The sequence below is a fragment of the Balaenoptera borealis genome (genome assembly GCF_965194805.1).
Source record: "Balaenoptera borealis genome assembly, chromosome: 3".
NCBI classification, from domain to species: Eukaryota; Metazoa; Chordata; class Mammalia; order Artiodactyla; family Balaenopteridae; genus Balaenoptera; species Balaenoptera borealis.
This window is the reverse complement of record NC_138866.1, coordinates 35803110-35818515: the sequence shown is the minus strand read 5'-3', so window position 1 is coordinate 35818515 and position 15406 is coordinate 35803110. Positions and strand designations below refer to the sequence as shown.

Here is a 15406-nt window from a genome sequence, read left to right as displayed (position 1 = left end):
CTTACTCATGAAATGTGGTGTCTGTTGGTTCAGGGACTCTGTGCCTCTGTCTGGAACCCTTCACAACCTCACTGATTTCACTGATTTGCTTTTATGGGATTTAATATGTTTAAGGTTACATCATTCTTCAGGCAGGGATTTCTAAAATCTGCTTTTTCCTTAAAAAAAAAAAGAAGAGAAAAAGAAAAACCTCAACAAAATAAACTTATCACATAAAAAAATGACTAAATCTTTTCTAACTATTAAAGTGTAATATGTGTTCTTTGTAAAAATTTAGATAATGGAGATACCTACTTTTACATGTTTAATGAGCAGATCTCCAGTAGAAGGAAGTGTTCAATCTCTGGCTTCCTCCTGCAGTACTGGGGTTCCTTGGGCAGTAGCACTCCAGTGAATCAGGCTCTCTGTATGGGACAGGTAGTGAAGATTTTATTTCCTTTAAGAAGACAGTGAACAAATGAGAGGTATGTGTTCTTTCTGGCTGAGTTATATATGTATATTGTCCTGTATTATGTATCATATTTTATTTGGCTAAGAGCCTAATTTTAATGCATTTCATTAAAAATCTTCTTAGAGAGTTATCTGTAAAACTGTAAGATTTATAAAACTAAGTAACAACTGTAAGGCTTGTGTTAACTTAAGAGATACCGGGTTAAAATACAAGTTCTGCTCTGTACAGTTTAACAGAATAGAATGCACTTTTACCAGTAATTTTCATTTTCTGAGTTTGTAGTTTTAGTGCTATGCTGATGTTATCAGTATATAAATCTTTTTTGCCATGACTAATTGTGTTTTATCTGTTGTGAATGCAGTTGTGGTTCAGGTGGGGGTAAGGCAGGTTTGTGGAAACCAATGCTTACCATTTTGGGGATGGGTTGTGGGAAGAAGCAAGCTAGAAATATACTTGGAAGAAAGAAAGCAGTAGCCACCTGGGAGCAATTTGAGATGAGGGGAAAAACAGATATTTTGAGAAAAGTTACAGTGTTTCAAAAAATAAATGATTCATATACAAAACTTAATCATTAGGAACATAATAAAATTTTATGAAATTTGAGTAGGAAACATCATGTTAGAGAACTTTGAATTTCATACTTACTATGTTCATATTTTGTGTGGATGAAATATAGAAGTCTTAGTTATTTTGAATTGACCCCCCCTGTGGCTTCTTAGACTCTTAACTAAGGATCATAGTCCTTATCTGTGGAGAGTCCCAAGACTGAGTTTGACAGGTTAATGAAATCTAAAGTTATTTAGCGTTAGCTGTTTAACTTTAGACTAGATTTTATTAACCTGTCTGTTCATATTTTCTGCTGGAAGGTTAACAGTCATATTGACCCTTGTCATGGAGTTATTAGTAAATTATAATTCTAAAGTGCTGTGAAAACATTAAACACTCATTAAGTATTATATTTATTAGAACATTCCTTAATGCAAAGTAGTTCGAACATTCAATAACCCATACTTAATATTGGTTGGTTATTACAATTAACTGTCCTCAGCCATCCATCAGAGTCCTATGCCTGTCCTTTTTAAATTCTTAGACGTATAGGAATGTTGTGAAGAGTGTGCTTAGGTCATGACTGACCTGGAGATGACTCAGGAAAATTCTTGTAAAGGGTGGTTATGACTGTTGGAGTGGTTTTGTAGTGGCTGTTGTTGCCTGGCTGCTTCAGGAAGTTAGGTTAAAGGGTTCAGGTTTTGGAGTTACTTGGTTTCTCTTGAATCCTGTCTCTGCTCCTTAACTATCTCTGCGCAAGTTACTTGCCCAGGGAAGTTATTAAATCTTAGTTTCCTTAACTGCAATTTGGCAATAATAGCAACCACCTCTTAGGGTTGTTAGGAGGACCCCTGCAAAATAATATCTCTGCTGTTAGGGATAATGACAGTTTACTGTTTGTTTTTTTAATAAAGACAGTTTTTTTTAGAGCAGTTTTAAGTTCACAGCAAAACTGAAAGGGAGGTACAGAGGTTTCCTGTGTATGCTTTGCCCCTGCACATGCATAGCCTCCTCCATTGTCCACATTCCCCACCAGAGTGGTACATTTGTTACAATTGATGAATCTGCATTGACACATCATAATCAAAAGTCCACAGTTTACCTTAGGATTCACTCTTTATGTTGTACATTCTGTGGGTTTGGACAAATATATAATGATATGTATTTATCATTATAAAATCATAAAGAGTACATTCACTGCAGCCCCCAAATCCTCTGTGCTTTTTCATCCCTTCTCCCCAACTTCCAGCCCTGGATAATTCCTCATCTTTTTACTGTCTGCATAGTTTTTCCTTTTCCAGAATGGCATATTAGTTGGAATCATACACTATGTTGCCTTCTCAGATTGACTTCATTCACTTTAAGGTTCCCCCATGTCTTTTCATGACTTGATAGCTCATTCCTTTTTAGCACTGAATAGTAAGTATTTCACTGTCTGGATGTACCATAGTTTACTTATCCATTCACCTACTGAAGGACATTTTGGTTGCTTCCAAGTTTTGGCAATTATGAATAAAGCTACTATAAACAACCATGTGTAGGTTTTTGGGTGGACATTAGTTTTCAACTAGCAGCTACTTCTATTGAGCATTTATTTGTTTTAGCCAGACACTGTACTATGTACTTTATGTGCAAAATATCATTTAATTCTTATGTATATATAATAGATCATGCGAAGTTTTATAGCCCATAGTAATATATGTCCAATAACTGGTTGCTATAATTTTTTTCTCTGTGTTAGTTACAAGCATGTAGTTTAAGTAGAAGTTGAGGCTGTTAAGATAAGACTCAGGAGTGGGCATTCTGACCAGACTTCAAAGACTTATTGAGGAGTTGACAGTGGATTGAAGGTGAAGTATATATTAAAGTGTAGTCCAAGGATAATCTGCATGGCAATCACTTAGGAAGCTTGTTAAAATGTAGAGTTTTGGGTTCATCTTTAGAAACTCAGACTTTATGAATCAGAATCTCTGGTCACGGAGCTTGGATTCTGCAGTTTTACGAGCTTAATAAATAATTCTGATTCACCATGAATTTTGAGAATCATCTTTTTCAATTTATTCTTCTGATGATTAAAAAATGATTCTAGTGGTTTTTAAATAGTTGTGTTTCTTTGATATAATAAGCTTTCTATTTTCTTGGTGATGGAGCTGGTAAATTTTTTCCATTAAATTTTTTCCATGTTATGAGGGTAGGAGGGTAGTGATATTTGTTCATTCAACTATTATTTAGTAAATATCACTTCTTTGAGGTATATTTTAATTTTTTCATAAATATAGCATATTTTACTTTATTATTCAAATAATGTAGTCTTTTTGAATAGGGTAGGAAAGTAAGGCAGATTGAGAACATACTATTATGAAGATAGGTAGAGAGGTGAAGAGAGTGGTTTTCTGGTGGTAACTAGAAAGGAAAATATAACTATAAATAATTTACATAACTAATATGATAATTAAAACCTGATGGAAATTTTCAAGGAGTTTTGGTATGGGTCACTTTATTAGTCATATTAGTTAATGAAAGAGTCATATCAGGAATGCTCAGCTTCTGTGTTTTTTGACGGTTGTGTTCCCTCCTAAGCACACTCTTCTTCTGGGTTTTGTGTATGTTGGCTTCCTGGGAAGTCCTACTCCAAATCCACAGTTTGGGAAATCAGGTTTCATCCCTACAGTGCTTCACATGAACCTCAGCTTTCTTAGATTCTTCATGTAAAACCTTACCTAAAGGAGCCAATGAATTGGCTTCAAGTCATGATTTTACACTTAGGTCTTTAGAAGACTCCATTTCAGTGAGTCTTTGCATTGGTATCTTTAGCCCCCAAATCTTTCTGGCTCCAGCATCCACTTTAATAACTCTGTGGGTTAAGGAACTCCATTTTTAATATCTGTAGTTTTGTTCATTCTCAGAAATGAGGTCACCAGGGCTTTGTCATTGTTAATGAAAAAGGTATTATTGTACACTTTACTTTTTGGGAGTGTCCTTGGACTGAATGAAGCTAAAATATCATAGACATTGTTGCTCTGCTTTAAATACTCATAGGATATAATTTTGCATATTTTAAACTCAATCTGTTTGCCAATACAATAATATTATTTATCTCTGGGAACTTTGGCTATATTCTGTTGTGCTATTTAGAATTCACATGAATTATTAAACCTTTCTAGTAGGTCTTTTATTGAGCCTATTGTCTGACTTCTTCTTTAAAAGTAGGCTTCAGCATTTTCAGAAGAATCATTTGGGTCTTCCTGGGACTGGAGATTTTGCTTCTGTTGTGACAGAAGCAGAGAGTGAACTTTTTTAGAAGTTAGGAGTGGTGAGGTACAGAAGAGGAGAAAAATCAGACTACATTTTATATCATGCCTGTTTCATTGTGAAAAATAATCATAGCCTTATGTCCTTTTCTTTTCTGAGGAGGGGGCGGTGGCGGTAAGAGTGAAGGGTGAATTAAGGAGGCATCACGGAGAATGTCTCCTAACATGGGGTTTCAGTTATTTCCCAAATACAGAGAGCAAAGTGGTTGTCTCCAGACATTTTTCTTTCATAGGAGGCCCGTGTGCAGTATTGGTATGTTTTTCACTCACCCCAAAATATTGACAGTGGTGGCGTTACAGGTAATCTGAGTTACTGTCTTTTCTGTCATGTTCCTCTCTGCTTTAAGTGTGGGCCACAAACCCATAACAGTATTGATGTGATTATATTACTATTATAACTGTTGATATTTTTCCTTTTAAATCAGAGAAAAGCACACTGATTTTTTTCCCTTTACTCTTATAGCATTTTTATTTCCAATAATTATACTTTCCTTCTGAATTATTTCAAAATGTTTTGGTATGGTATTGGTAAACATAGTATTATTTTTTGTGGTTAAGAGTATAAACTCTTAAACAAGACTATCTGGGTTCAGTTCTCAGCTTTACCACTTACTAGTTGTGTGACCTGGGGCAGGTTATTTATTTTATATAACTCTTGCCTCAGTTTTATCTGTAAGACAGGGATTATAAAATTATCTACTTTTTACACGTGTTGGGGATTAAATCATTTAGTAAAGAACAATGCCTGCAGATAGTACAGGCTGAATATGTATTAGTTATTATTCACTCACTAAAATAGTAGTCTCACTAGATGCTAGTAGACTTTAAAAGTTAACAAAATTAATATTTTAAAACTTTAGAAAAGCTTAATTTAGAAAGTTATTTTTAGGCTGGAATATTGTGCACATGCGTGCGTGCGTGCACGCACACACACACACACTCATCCTCTCTCTCGCACACCCTTTTCAAACTGTTATAGAACAATGTTTTTCAAACTTCAACGTGCGTACAGGTTACTTGGGGATCTTGGTAACATGTAGATTCCTACTAGCTTTGGAATAGTCCTGAGATGCTCCTATTCTAACAAGCTCCACAGGTAATCTGGATGTAGTTAGTCTTTAGATCATGCCTTGAGTATTAAAGTTATAGAATGTCCTACTAGTGGTTCTGAATCCTTCTGTCAGTACTTTATAAACACTTGGGTGTTTTTTGTTTTTGTTTTTAAAAAAACATGCCTAGGCTCTACCTCAGACTAGTTAAATCAGATCTCTGGCATTAGTGTTCTGGACATTATCATCATCATTATCATTTTTTTCTTTTTTGTAAAAAAATATTCTAGGTCATTCTGTGTGTGAATAGCAGTAAGAACTACTACTTTAGTGATGTGAAGGAGAGTCAGTAAGCTAAGTAGCTCCATTTTATGTCTTCATTTACTGTTATCTTCTATCCCTTTAAGCATCTGTAGGGATGATGAAGCATAGCTGGTTAGAACTCTTTAACTAGGAGGCAGCTAATAATTTTGGCTTGAAGTTATCTTCACACTATACTGGACTAAAAAGTTTGACTCCTTGAAACCTTCTTCATGGCTTCTATTTCCTATTGCTTTCATCATTTTTGTAATCTTCTTTGGATTCTCCCTAATTTCTCAACAGCTTCCTGAAAGTATAGTAATTCAAACTCAATATAAAATTGCTTTAACAAAACTGAACAGCGGCAGAGGCAAAAGAATAAAGTTCCTTCCACTTCTTAAATTCTGTGATTTTTATTAAGGTGGAAAACTTATATTTGTTTCAGACTTTTTATTGGCCCTTTCTTTATGCTTTTGGGAGCTAAAGTGTGTTTTCCACCATGATATTTGTTTTAGTACATTACTTTCTTAGGTTATATTCCCTCTTTTTTCTTTCTCAACTGTACTTCTTGCCTCTGTTTCCCTTCTTGTACATATTTTTGAGGAGAGGTAGTAAATATTTTCTCATGGATTATCATGTTTTGGGAAAGTAGTTTTCCAAACTGATCAAATCTTGCTGAAATTTTATTCCATCTAGTCATGATATATCAGTTAGAATCTGGACAGGGAAACAATCTACACTAGATATTTCTACCAAGAAAATTTAATACAGGGAGTGGGTTATACAGGTGTCGGAGGCTGAAAAGGCAAAAGGGGAACACTGGAGTAACACAGAGTCAAAAATTGCAGAAAGCATCAATCATCCAGAGGGCTGGGGCTCAGAACTTCTGCAGGGGGTACTGTCTGGCTGTTGCTGGTACTTCTGAGAGTGCCAGAGAAAACTTCTGGCGGTCACCAACTGCTGCTGCTGGGGTGGAGGGCCTGTGCTAGGGCAATGCTGAGTGGAAAAAGCAAGTTTCTCCTTTTAGTGTTCTTATTGGCAGTATGAGGAGGCTAACTGGCAAAAGAGAAGAGTAGTTTCCAGAGTTCTATTTTCAGCATTACTGAGCTGAGTATTAAAGGGTGGATTTGCTGCGGAGAGACTGTAGCTGAATAACCAGCACATATAGCCTTCTCCTCTTCTCTTGGTCTCTTTCTTAGCTACAGGGATCCCGCATGCTCTTAGTGTCTAGGATTTAGAATGAAAGGAGTTATTATTATTTTTAAATTACTTGTCTAGCTAATGTGATTTGGGGGCATGAGACAGGACTACGTGCTCTAAGATAACTGTTCCAGCCTTTCTTGGGAACTGAGAGTCGATTACTCATTCCTTTGACTCTAAAGGGATTTCTGTTTTTCAAGATCCCTTATTCAAAATACAAAAATTGTAGGAGTAATGATAAACCAGAGGTTAAAAATTGGTTGCTTATTGGCCAAACAGTGGCCCACAGTGGGAACTAACCTTTGAACAGAAGATTATAACTTCTCTCTCATTCTAATATTCTTCCTGCAGAGCTTCTCAAAGTTTAATATGTATGTGAATTATTTGGGAATCTTGTTAAAATGCAGATTCTGATTCAGTATGTCACTGGTTAGGGCCTGAGATTCTGCATCTCTAAGAAACTCCCAGTGGAGGCCGAAGCTACTGGTCCCTAGACCAAACTTTGTTCTCTCTTTCCTGCTTTGAGAACAAACCACTGGTCTGGCTTGGATCCATTGTTGGACCTGGTTTTGGGTGGTTGAATGGAGTGGATCATTAAGTAAGAGTTTCTTGCAAGCCCACTTTCTAGAAATATTTTGAGCAATTTTAGTAGAGGTATTTATAGCTGTTTCTTTCCAGGTGGCACTAGATGGACAGTGCCTCAGAATAGGTTGACTTTTCTTCCATAATTTTGATGCTGCTCTAGACGCAGAGGCATGCCAATCATTTGTAGTTTTCCTAGAACATCTGAGGCTTTTTAGTAATTGTGTATATGTTTAAGGGAAACTAATGGGAGATAGGATAGGAGGACAATTAGAAAATTCATGCATCAGATAGCTTGTGCTCATTAAAGCCATTATTCTTGATTAAATAGGGCTATCTATGGATTTCAAAAATTTGGTTTGAATTTCATACTAAATGCATTTTTCCACTTTTGACACTTTGATGTACTTCAGGTTGTCATCAAAGCACAGGATCTTCTTTCCTTGAGCCAAATAAATGGTAGTCTACCTTAATTGAACTTTGCATACAGCCTAAATTTATGAAGTTGTTAATTGCTCTTTACATTTGGATTTTACTTTACCAAGGCATACCTGATCACATGACTAAAAAGTTATTCAGTTGCCATCCTTCAAGAGCCTCTGCCTACCTCCCTCATCCCCACTGCCCCCAATTCCTGGATCTTTCCTTTTGTCTTTACAGACCTAGATTTTTAAGATCCTAGGTTCTTTGTTTCTGTCTTTTGGTTCTTTTTATGAATGTTACTCTTAAATTTTTTAAATTCAGGCTGTAGATAATACAATTCAGGTCACGGAATTGAAATAATTGGCCTCTTTATCAGTTGAGGTGAAAGAGTTAAAATGAAAGTTAAGGATTCAGGGCACCCCTACAGAAATGAGGGGTGAAAAAATACTCAATTTTAGGATCCTAAACAAAGCATTTTGATTGGCATATAGAGACCCTTGCATGCACACAAACGTCCATATTTGAATATTTATAGAAGATAATCTGTCAAAATTACTGTTATTTTAATTTGCCAAGCTTGGCTGATTGCTGCAGTTGGATGTTAGTTGAATTCTAGATGAGGAACTGTAAATATGAGCTGGTCTAGAACATGCTTTTTGTCCTTGAAGCTGTTTGAATATTCCTCTCCCCGCCTTTTTTCTTTTTTTTTTTTTTAAAAAAAAAAACAGTGAGGCCTCTTTATATTAGCTGGACTTTAATGTTTTCCTTTTTAGGGAAAAAGGATTAAAGTAAGGTGATAACAGTAAATACTAAAAATTTTTTTTTAGTTAAGAAAACCATTTACATTTCGTGAACAGGAATTGTTTAAATAGTTTTAACTATTTGTCCAATCTCTGCTTCAAAGATTTCCCTGGAGAGTTCAAACCTAGAGACATATATCTCTTCAAGGCCTGAGGGGCCTTGAGGTTTCCTGTAAGTAAAGTTTCATGTTAACAACAAAGAAAATGTATAGTTGTAGATAATTAATGTTACTGCTTTCTTTTGTCTCATTTTAAACAGTTGGTAATTTTAGTGACCCAGATTCAAGCAGTAATATCTTCCATTGGAAATATGTGATTTCTTCATCTTCTTATGTTCTAGGGGAAGAAAGGTAAGCCATTTTTCACGCTTAATATTTAAGTAACTTTGTAAATAAATCAAAATTTTCTCTTTTAAAAGGTTAGAAAACCCTTTTCTCTTTAGGTAGTGTTTTCTCACCCAGAAAACACTGTATTATTTATTTATGTCATATCGTTATTCCTCAAAAGATTCCACTGAGTCTACATTATTTCAGCTCTAGAGATGATACGATGACTTTCAAAAAATCATACAGCAGTTTTTTGGAGCAGGACTACGTTCTGTGCTCTGTCTGCTAGGCTGTCTTGTCCCTTTTACATAGCCATTCTCAGCTGAATAGTTTATTTTTACATATATAGCCACCTGACATGACTAGATAGTCTTAATATTTTTTGTTTGTTTTTTGCTTTTGATGTTTTCATTTCTTTATCTCTTGTAAACTGCCATAATTGGATCCATTTTGTTGATTGTTACTTTAGCTAGAAACTGTGTCAAGTACTAAGTCTCAGTTTTACTTAGACATTGACTTTGTTTTGGGGTTTCAGGAATGTGGGGGTCTCAGGAATATATTTTATATTCAGCAAATTAAAAGTGAGACTTTTAGAGCATTCTTTTCCATTTTTCACAAGCATCCATCTTCATTCTCATTTGACAATCCTTTTTTGGGTAGATTTTCTTTTTTATAGGAGTGTTTATATAATCTTTCACTTGTTACTGTGTGGTCTCTTTTCCCAGTTCTTTTTGTGGCTATCCCTGTTACCATTTTCTGTATATCTCACTGTAATTCCTCATGATCCTCCTAGGAAAATTATATGTCCAACTCTGTAGTTATCCTCTGAATGAAGGATAATAACATTATTAATAATTCCTTAAGATGTTATGCTCACTCCTAATTTTGTAATTAATAATAACATTATTAATAATTATTAATATAAATAACATTATTAATAATTCCTTAAGATGTTATGCTTGCTCCTAATTTTGTAATGGTTCACCATCTGTTCACTGTACAAAGGGCTCAGAAATGTCTGTTGTACCTAATGCATCACAGATGTGGAAATAATAATAAAATAAAATTTACATTTATGTAAAGCAAAGATACTGCTAACATGTTCCCTTGGGTTTGGCCATTCTGATATTCTTGCTGCATTTGGAGGCTTATTAAGTATGTTAAAACTCAAGTTGAAAACAATTTAAGTCGGTGATATAAAAAGTAATGAGCTGTTTTACAGTGTGATTTGGAAAAAAAAAATTAGCTGTATTTCTTGCTTATAAGAACAGCAGATAGCACAGTTGACTAAGATTTTCTAAGTAAAGTAATTTTGATAAAGGTTAATTTCATGGCAATAGAAAATGTTGTGAATTGGCATCCAAATGTCAAATTTCACATACAAATCTTAGCCTTCTACTGATTTTTCTTTTCCCTCAGAGGAAGAATCTTAAAACTTAAATTTATTTAGAAGACATTATAATGCTACTTTAGGAATAAGAAACAGGCTTTATTTTTCTGCAGTTGAACAGTAGGGATGACCAGTGCATTGCAGTACTTATTGATAGATTTTTTTAAAAGCTCTTATGGAAATTTAATCAAGTGTTTATTTAGGAAATATTTTAGTTTGTAATAATGCGGGATCTAAACGATAACCTACGATATTCATCTATGTGTTTTCATTGTTTCAGAAAGAAATGATGAAGTGTATTGTTTAATAATTTGCATTTTGGTATTATTTATAGGGAAACACTATGAATAATCATATTTTAGGTAATTCGTGTGCCATTGAGACAAATTTAGACCTCCATTTGTTTCTTCTCTCCCTAATATCATAAGAGTGTTATATATCACTCTATCAGTTAGTTAAAAGGTAAAAATTGAAAATGGATTTTGTTTTGTTTTGTTTTGTTTTGTTTCTGATCTGGCATGTAAGGAGCTTAGAAATCATCACTCCATCCTAACCACAAGTAAAAAACCAAACAAACTGAAAAATCAACAATTCTTCTTAGATCCATCAGAGAAGTGAGGTCACAGGGCAAACCACTGCTCTCAAATTAGAGAGACAGACAGGCAAATATAGAGAATGACAACTTACCCTAGCAAAAACCTCCAAGGGAACCACTACTGGGTAGGAAAATCTAAAGTGTGATTAACAAATTAGGGTAGACTCCATGTGGACAAGCCTGAGGTAAAAACTCCAGGGGGACCCAGTCATAAGGAGCCCCCCACACTTTCATGATTTTGCTTCTAGGAGCTCTACCAGGTCCTCACAGTGAATATCTGAGAAGAAGCCCCTGGTGCTTCCTGCAGGGGGAGGGAAGAGTAACCATTTTGAAATATGCCAAGGCATCTTGTTTTTCTTAACAAGATCTGCTATCAAGAGAAAGTATTTTACCAGGGCCTAATCTATTAAGGTGTTATCAGAGACTAACTGACCTGGAGGAAGGGAAATACCCAACTGTAGCCTTCCACATGGTGGGGAGAGAAATATCCCATTCCAGTCCCCTGTAGCCATCCTGTTCCACCTAGGAGGGGAGCATAGGACTGAAAAGAACTTGTGAAGTTCACAGCTCGGGGGGCGCAGGCCTAACCATGGCACTGTAGAATGCTTCTACTCCCCTCCACACCTTAACCACATTAGTAAATTCCTATTTGTTGCAGTTCCTTTTACCCAGTGCATCATGTCTGACTTCCAACAAAAAAATTACAAGGCATACTGTACTAAAAAGCAAAGACCACAGTTTAAAGAGACAGAGCAAGCATCAGGATCAGACTCAGGTGTGTCAGGAATATTGGAATTATGAGACCAGGAATTTAGAACAACTATGATTAATATGCCAAGAGCACTAATGGAAAAAGTAGACAACATGCAAGAACAGATGAATAATGTAAGTAGAGAGATAGAAAATCTAATAAAGGATAAAAAAGTGCTTGAGATAAAAAGCTATAACAGAAATGAAGGATGGCTTTGATGGGTTCATTATTAGACTGGACATGGCTGAGGAAAGAATATCTCTGAGCTTAAGGATATGTCAGTAGAAACTTCTAAAACTGAAGAGCAAAGAGAAAAAAGACTGGAAAAAAGAAAAAAAGAAAAAATATCCAAGGACTGTAGGACAACTACAAAAGGTGCAACGTACGCATAATGAAAATACCAGAAGGAGAAAAAGAAACAAGAATAATGACAGAGAATTTCCCCAAATTAATGTCAGATTCTAAACCACAGATCTAGGAGGTTCAGAGACTGCCAGGCAAGATAAGTGCCCAAAAAGCTTTATCTAGGCATATATTCAAATTGCAGAAAATCAAAGATACAGAAAATAATCTTGAAAGAAACCAAAGGAAAAAGAACCACCTTAGGTACAGAGGTCTTCTCTTCAGAAACTATGAAAACAGGAAGAGTGGGGTGAATATTTAAAGTGTTGAGAGGAAAAACCAACAATCTAGAATTCTGTATCCTGTAAAATTATCCTTCAAAAATGAAGGAGAGTAAAGACTTTTTCAGGCAAACAAAAATTTAGAGAATTTGTTGCTAGTGGACCTGCTTTGCAAGATATGTTAAACAAAGTTCTTCAGAGAAGGGAAATTATATAGGCCAGAAACTTATATCTACCTTAAAAAAGAAGAAGAAGATTAGAGAAAGAATAAGTGAAGCTAGAATAAAAACTTTTATTTTTCTTATTCTTAATAGATCTAACAGATAAGATAATTTGTTCGAAATAAGAGTAGCAACAATGTATTCAGTGATTATAGCTCATATATAAGTGAAATGAATGATGACAATGATACAAGGGTTGGGAGGAAGAATTTAGGAATATTCTTTTATAAGGTACTTGCACTACATATGAAGCGGTATAGTGTTATTTGAAAGTGGACTTGGATTATTTGGAAATGTATAATGAAAACTCTAGGGCAACCATTAAAAAAAAGTAAAAAAAAAAAAAGTATAATTGACATAGTAAGAAAAGAGACACAATGGAATCATAAAATGCTTAATTAAAACCACAAAAGACAGAAAAAGAGTTGAAGACAGAAACAGGAACAAAGAACAAAAGCCATGAGTAGAAAACAGTAACAAATATGGTAGATATTAACCCAAGTATATCAATAGTTGCTTTAAATAGCAGTGGTTTAAATACACTAAAAGACAGACTGTCAGACTGGATCAAAAGTCAAGACCCAACTATATGTTGTGTACAGAAACTCTCTTTAAATATGAAGACACATATAGATTAAAATTAAAGGGATGGAGAAAGATATACCATGCTAACACTAATCAAAAGGAAGCTGATGTAACTATATTAGTTTCAGACAGAGCAGACTGCAGAGCAAGGAAGATTTTCAAGGATAAATAGGAGCATTATATAATAATAATTCTTTAAGAAGACATAACAATCCTTAATGTATATGCACCTAACAACAGGTCGTCAAAATATGTGATGCAAAAACCGACAGAATTGCAAAAAGAAATAGATCAGTCCACAGTTGTAGTAGGTGATACCTCCACTCTCCTGTGTCAGAAATGGACAGATGTAGCAGAAAATCAGTAAGGACATATCTGAACTCAGCAGCAGCATCAATCAACTGGATATGATTGACATCTATAATCCAGCAACAACAGGGAATATGCGAGTTCTTTTTAGTTTTAAATTTTTTTTAGTAGGATTCACATCATAAAAAAGTGATCAGAAAGAAAAAAGATGAGGAACTCATTTTAAAAAATACAACAAACTGTCACCTACCTCGCCTCTACCTCTTACATATTTTAGAGTAAGAATTTTAAAACTTTGATTTTTTAAAATACTTAAACATTTTTCTTACCTCAAGCTTGGTATAATGAATGAAAGAGTTATGGGCGTTACTTTTACAAATGAAACCTACCTGGCACTTTTTCATTTACTGGTATTAGGAAGGAATACCTCCTACAACTCTTTGGTTCCATGTAGCAAAATTTGAAAACTGTGAAATATGAATCCCTCATGCCCTGGCCAGTATTTGATAATTATTGACCTTTGCTCCTGAATAATAGACCTCTAGGTATCCAGATTCTTTTGAGTGATCTAGAGCAATGGTCCCCAAACTTTTTGGCACCAGGGACTGGTTTCATGGAAGACAGTTTTTCCACTGACAGACCGGTACCAGTCCGTGACCCGGGGGTTGGGGATCCCTGATCTAGAGGAAGAGCAGAAGCAGATGAGAAAGGACAGAATTTGTAAAGGGAGAGAATATTCATTGTTATCATTTGTCTGTCTGGCAGACTTATGATAGCGACACTACAGGGATTAATAACATAGACAGGATTTAGAAATCTTGTTAAAATGGATTCAGTGAAATTGTTCCCCTCTCTGTAGAATTAAAAACCAAACCAAATCAAACCAAACCAAACACAAAAATACATCAATTGAACTTTCCTCCTTGGATCACAAGTAGTGGTTTGAGGACAGAATCTATCAGTGTGTAATCTCATGGTTTCTGTCCTGTCTTAGCTGCTGACTAGCTGTACAAACCTTGATCAAGTCAAATCATTTCTTACCTCAGTTTCCTCATCTTCAAAATGAAGATAGTGCCTGCCTTACAAAGCACTGGTAAGAATTAATTGAGGAAATGCATGCAAAGTGCCCGGCTCATATTTGGCATGCACCAGTGTTACTTCTCCTCCTAGTTCCTTTCAGCATCAGTAGTAATATCTGGTTCCAGTCTTTGAATTCACTAGTTACTCGTCATGAGATCATTGTAAAATCAAATTATTTTGTCTCTCCGAGTCTAATTTTCCTTTGACATAAGATCATTAATACTCATGTTGTAAAGTTGTGGTTGTAATTCATTTCCTCATATAGTCTAGGAGGTCTCTGTTGAATCTAAATCTGAATGTTAAACTGCTAAAAACTTATATAAATATGTGAGTTTTACTGGTTAGATCTTTTGGACACTAAATCCAGAGTATTTTTTAAGGAATATATAGTAGGAGGAATGTAATAAGGAAAAGTAAATCTCTAGGTTTTTTTTTTTTTTTAATGGAAGGACTCTCTACACTAGCTTACTTAATTTTTGCTTAATATAATTCATTGGGAAAGTAGGGAAATTATGGATTGAAGAATTTATTTTCGCTTGAAATATTGGGTTGACTGAAAGGTTTGTTCGGTTTTTTTCCATAGGCTGGCTCTATTATTGCTTAGTTGTCTTTAACTTCATTCGAAACAATTTTGTTAGATTGTATATGACAGCTGTCATATCAGTGTGCATTAAAAAAAGACTTATCAAAATTGGTGAATTTTTGTGTAGCCATTTTAATATTGAAAATGGAAGAAAAAAGCAACATTTTCGGCATATTATGCTCTATTATTTCAATTAAGGTAAAAACACAACTGAAACGCAATAAATAGATTTGTGCAGTGTATGGAGAAGGTGCTGTGACTGATCGAACATGTCAAAAGTG

At 34.9% G+C, this 15406-nt stretch overlaps 1 protein-coding gene and 1 long non-coding RNA gene across 8 annotated transcripts in view; one reads left to right on the top strand and one right to left on the bottom strand.

The window, feature by feature from the left end:
• The window catches only part of LOC309626235, a 1141377-nt gene that overhangs the window by 65882 nt on the left and 1060089 nt on the right, over positions 1 to 15406 (bottom strand). The gene's annotated exons all lie outside the window — the stretch shown is intronic.
• Positions 1 to 15406, top strand: part of FUT8 (fucosyltransferase 8) — a 322308-nt gene that overhangs the window by 107793 nt on the left and 199109 nt on the right. For 4 of the 7 annotated variants that reach the window (XM_082386586.1, XM_082386585.1, XM_082386587.1 and 1 more), the window contains one exon: positions 8922 to 9012. The exons of 2 other annotated variants lie outside the window; for them this stretch is intronic. The gene's annotated coding sequence lies outside the window, so the exon portion shown is untranslated. Of the gene's footprint in view, positions 1 to 8921; positions 9013 to 14456; positions 14556 to 15406 lie in introns of those variants that run through there. One more of the 7 variants, XM_082386589.1, reaches the window with a different exon arrangement.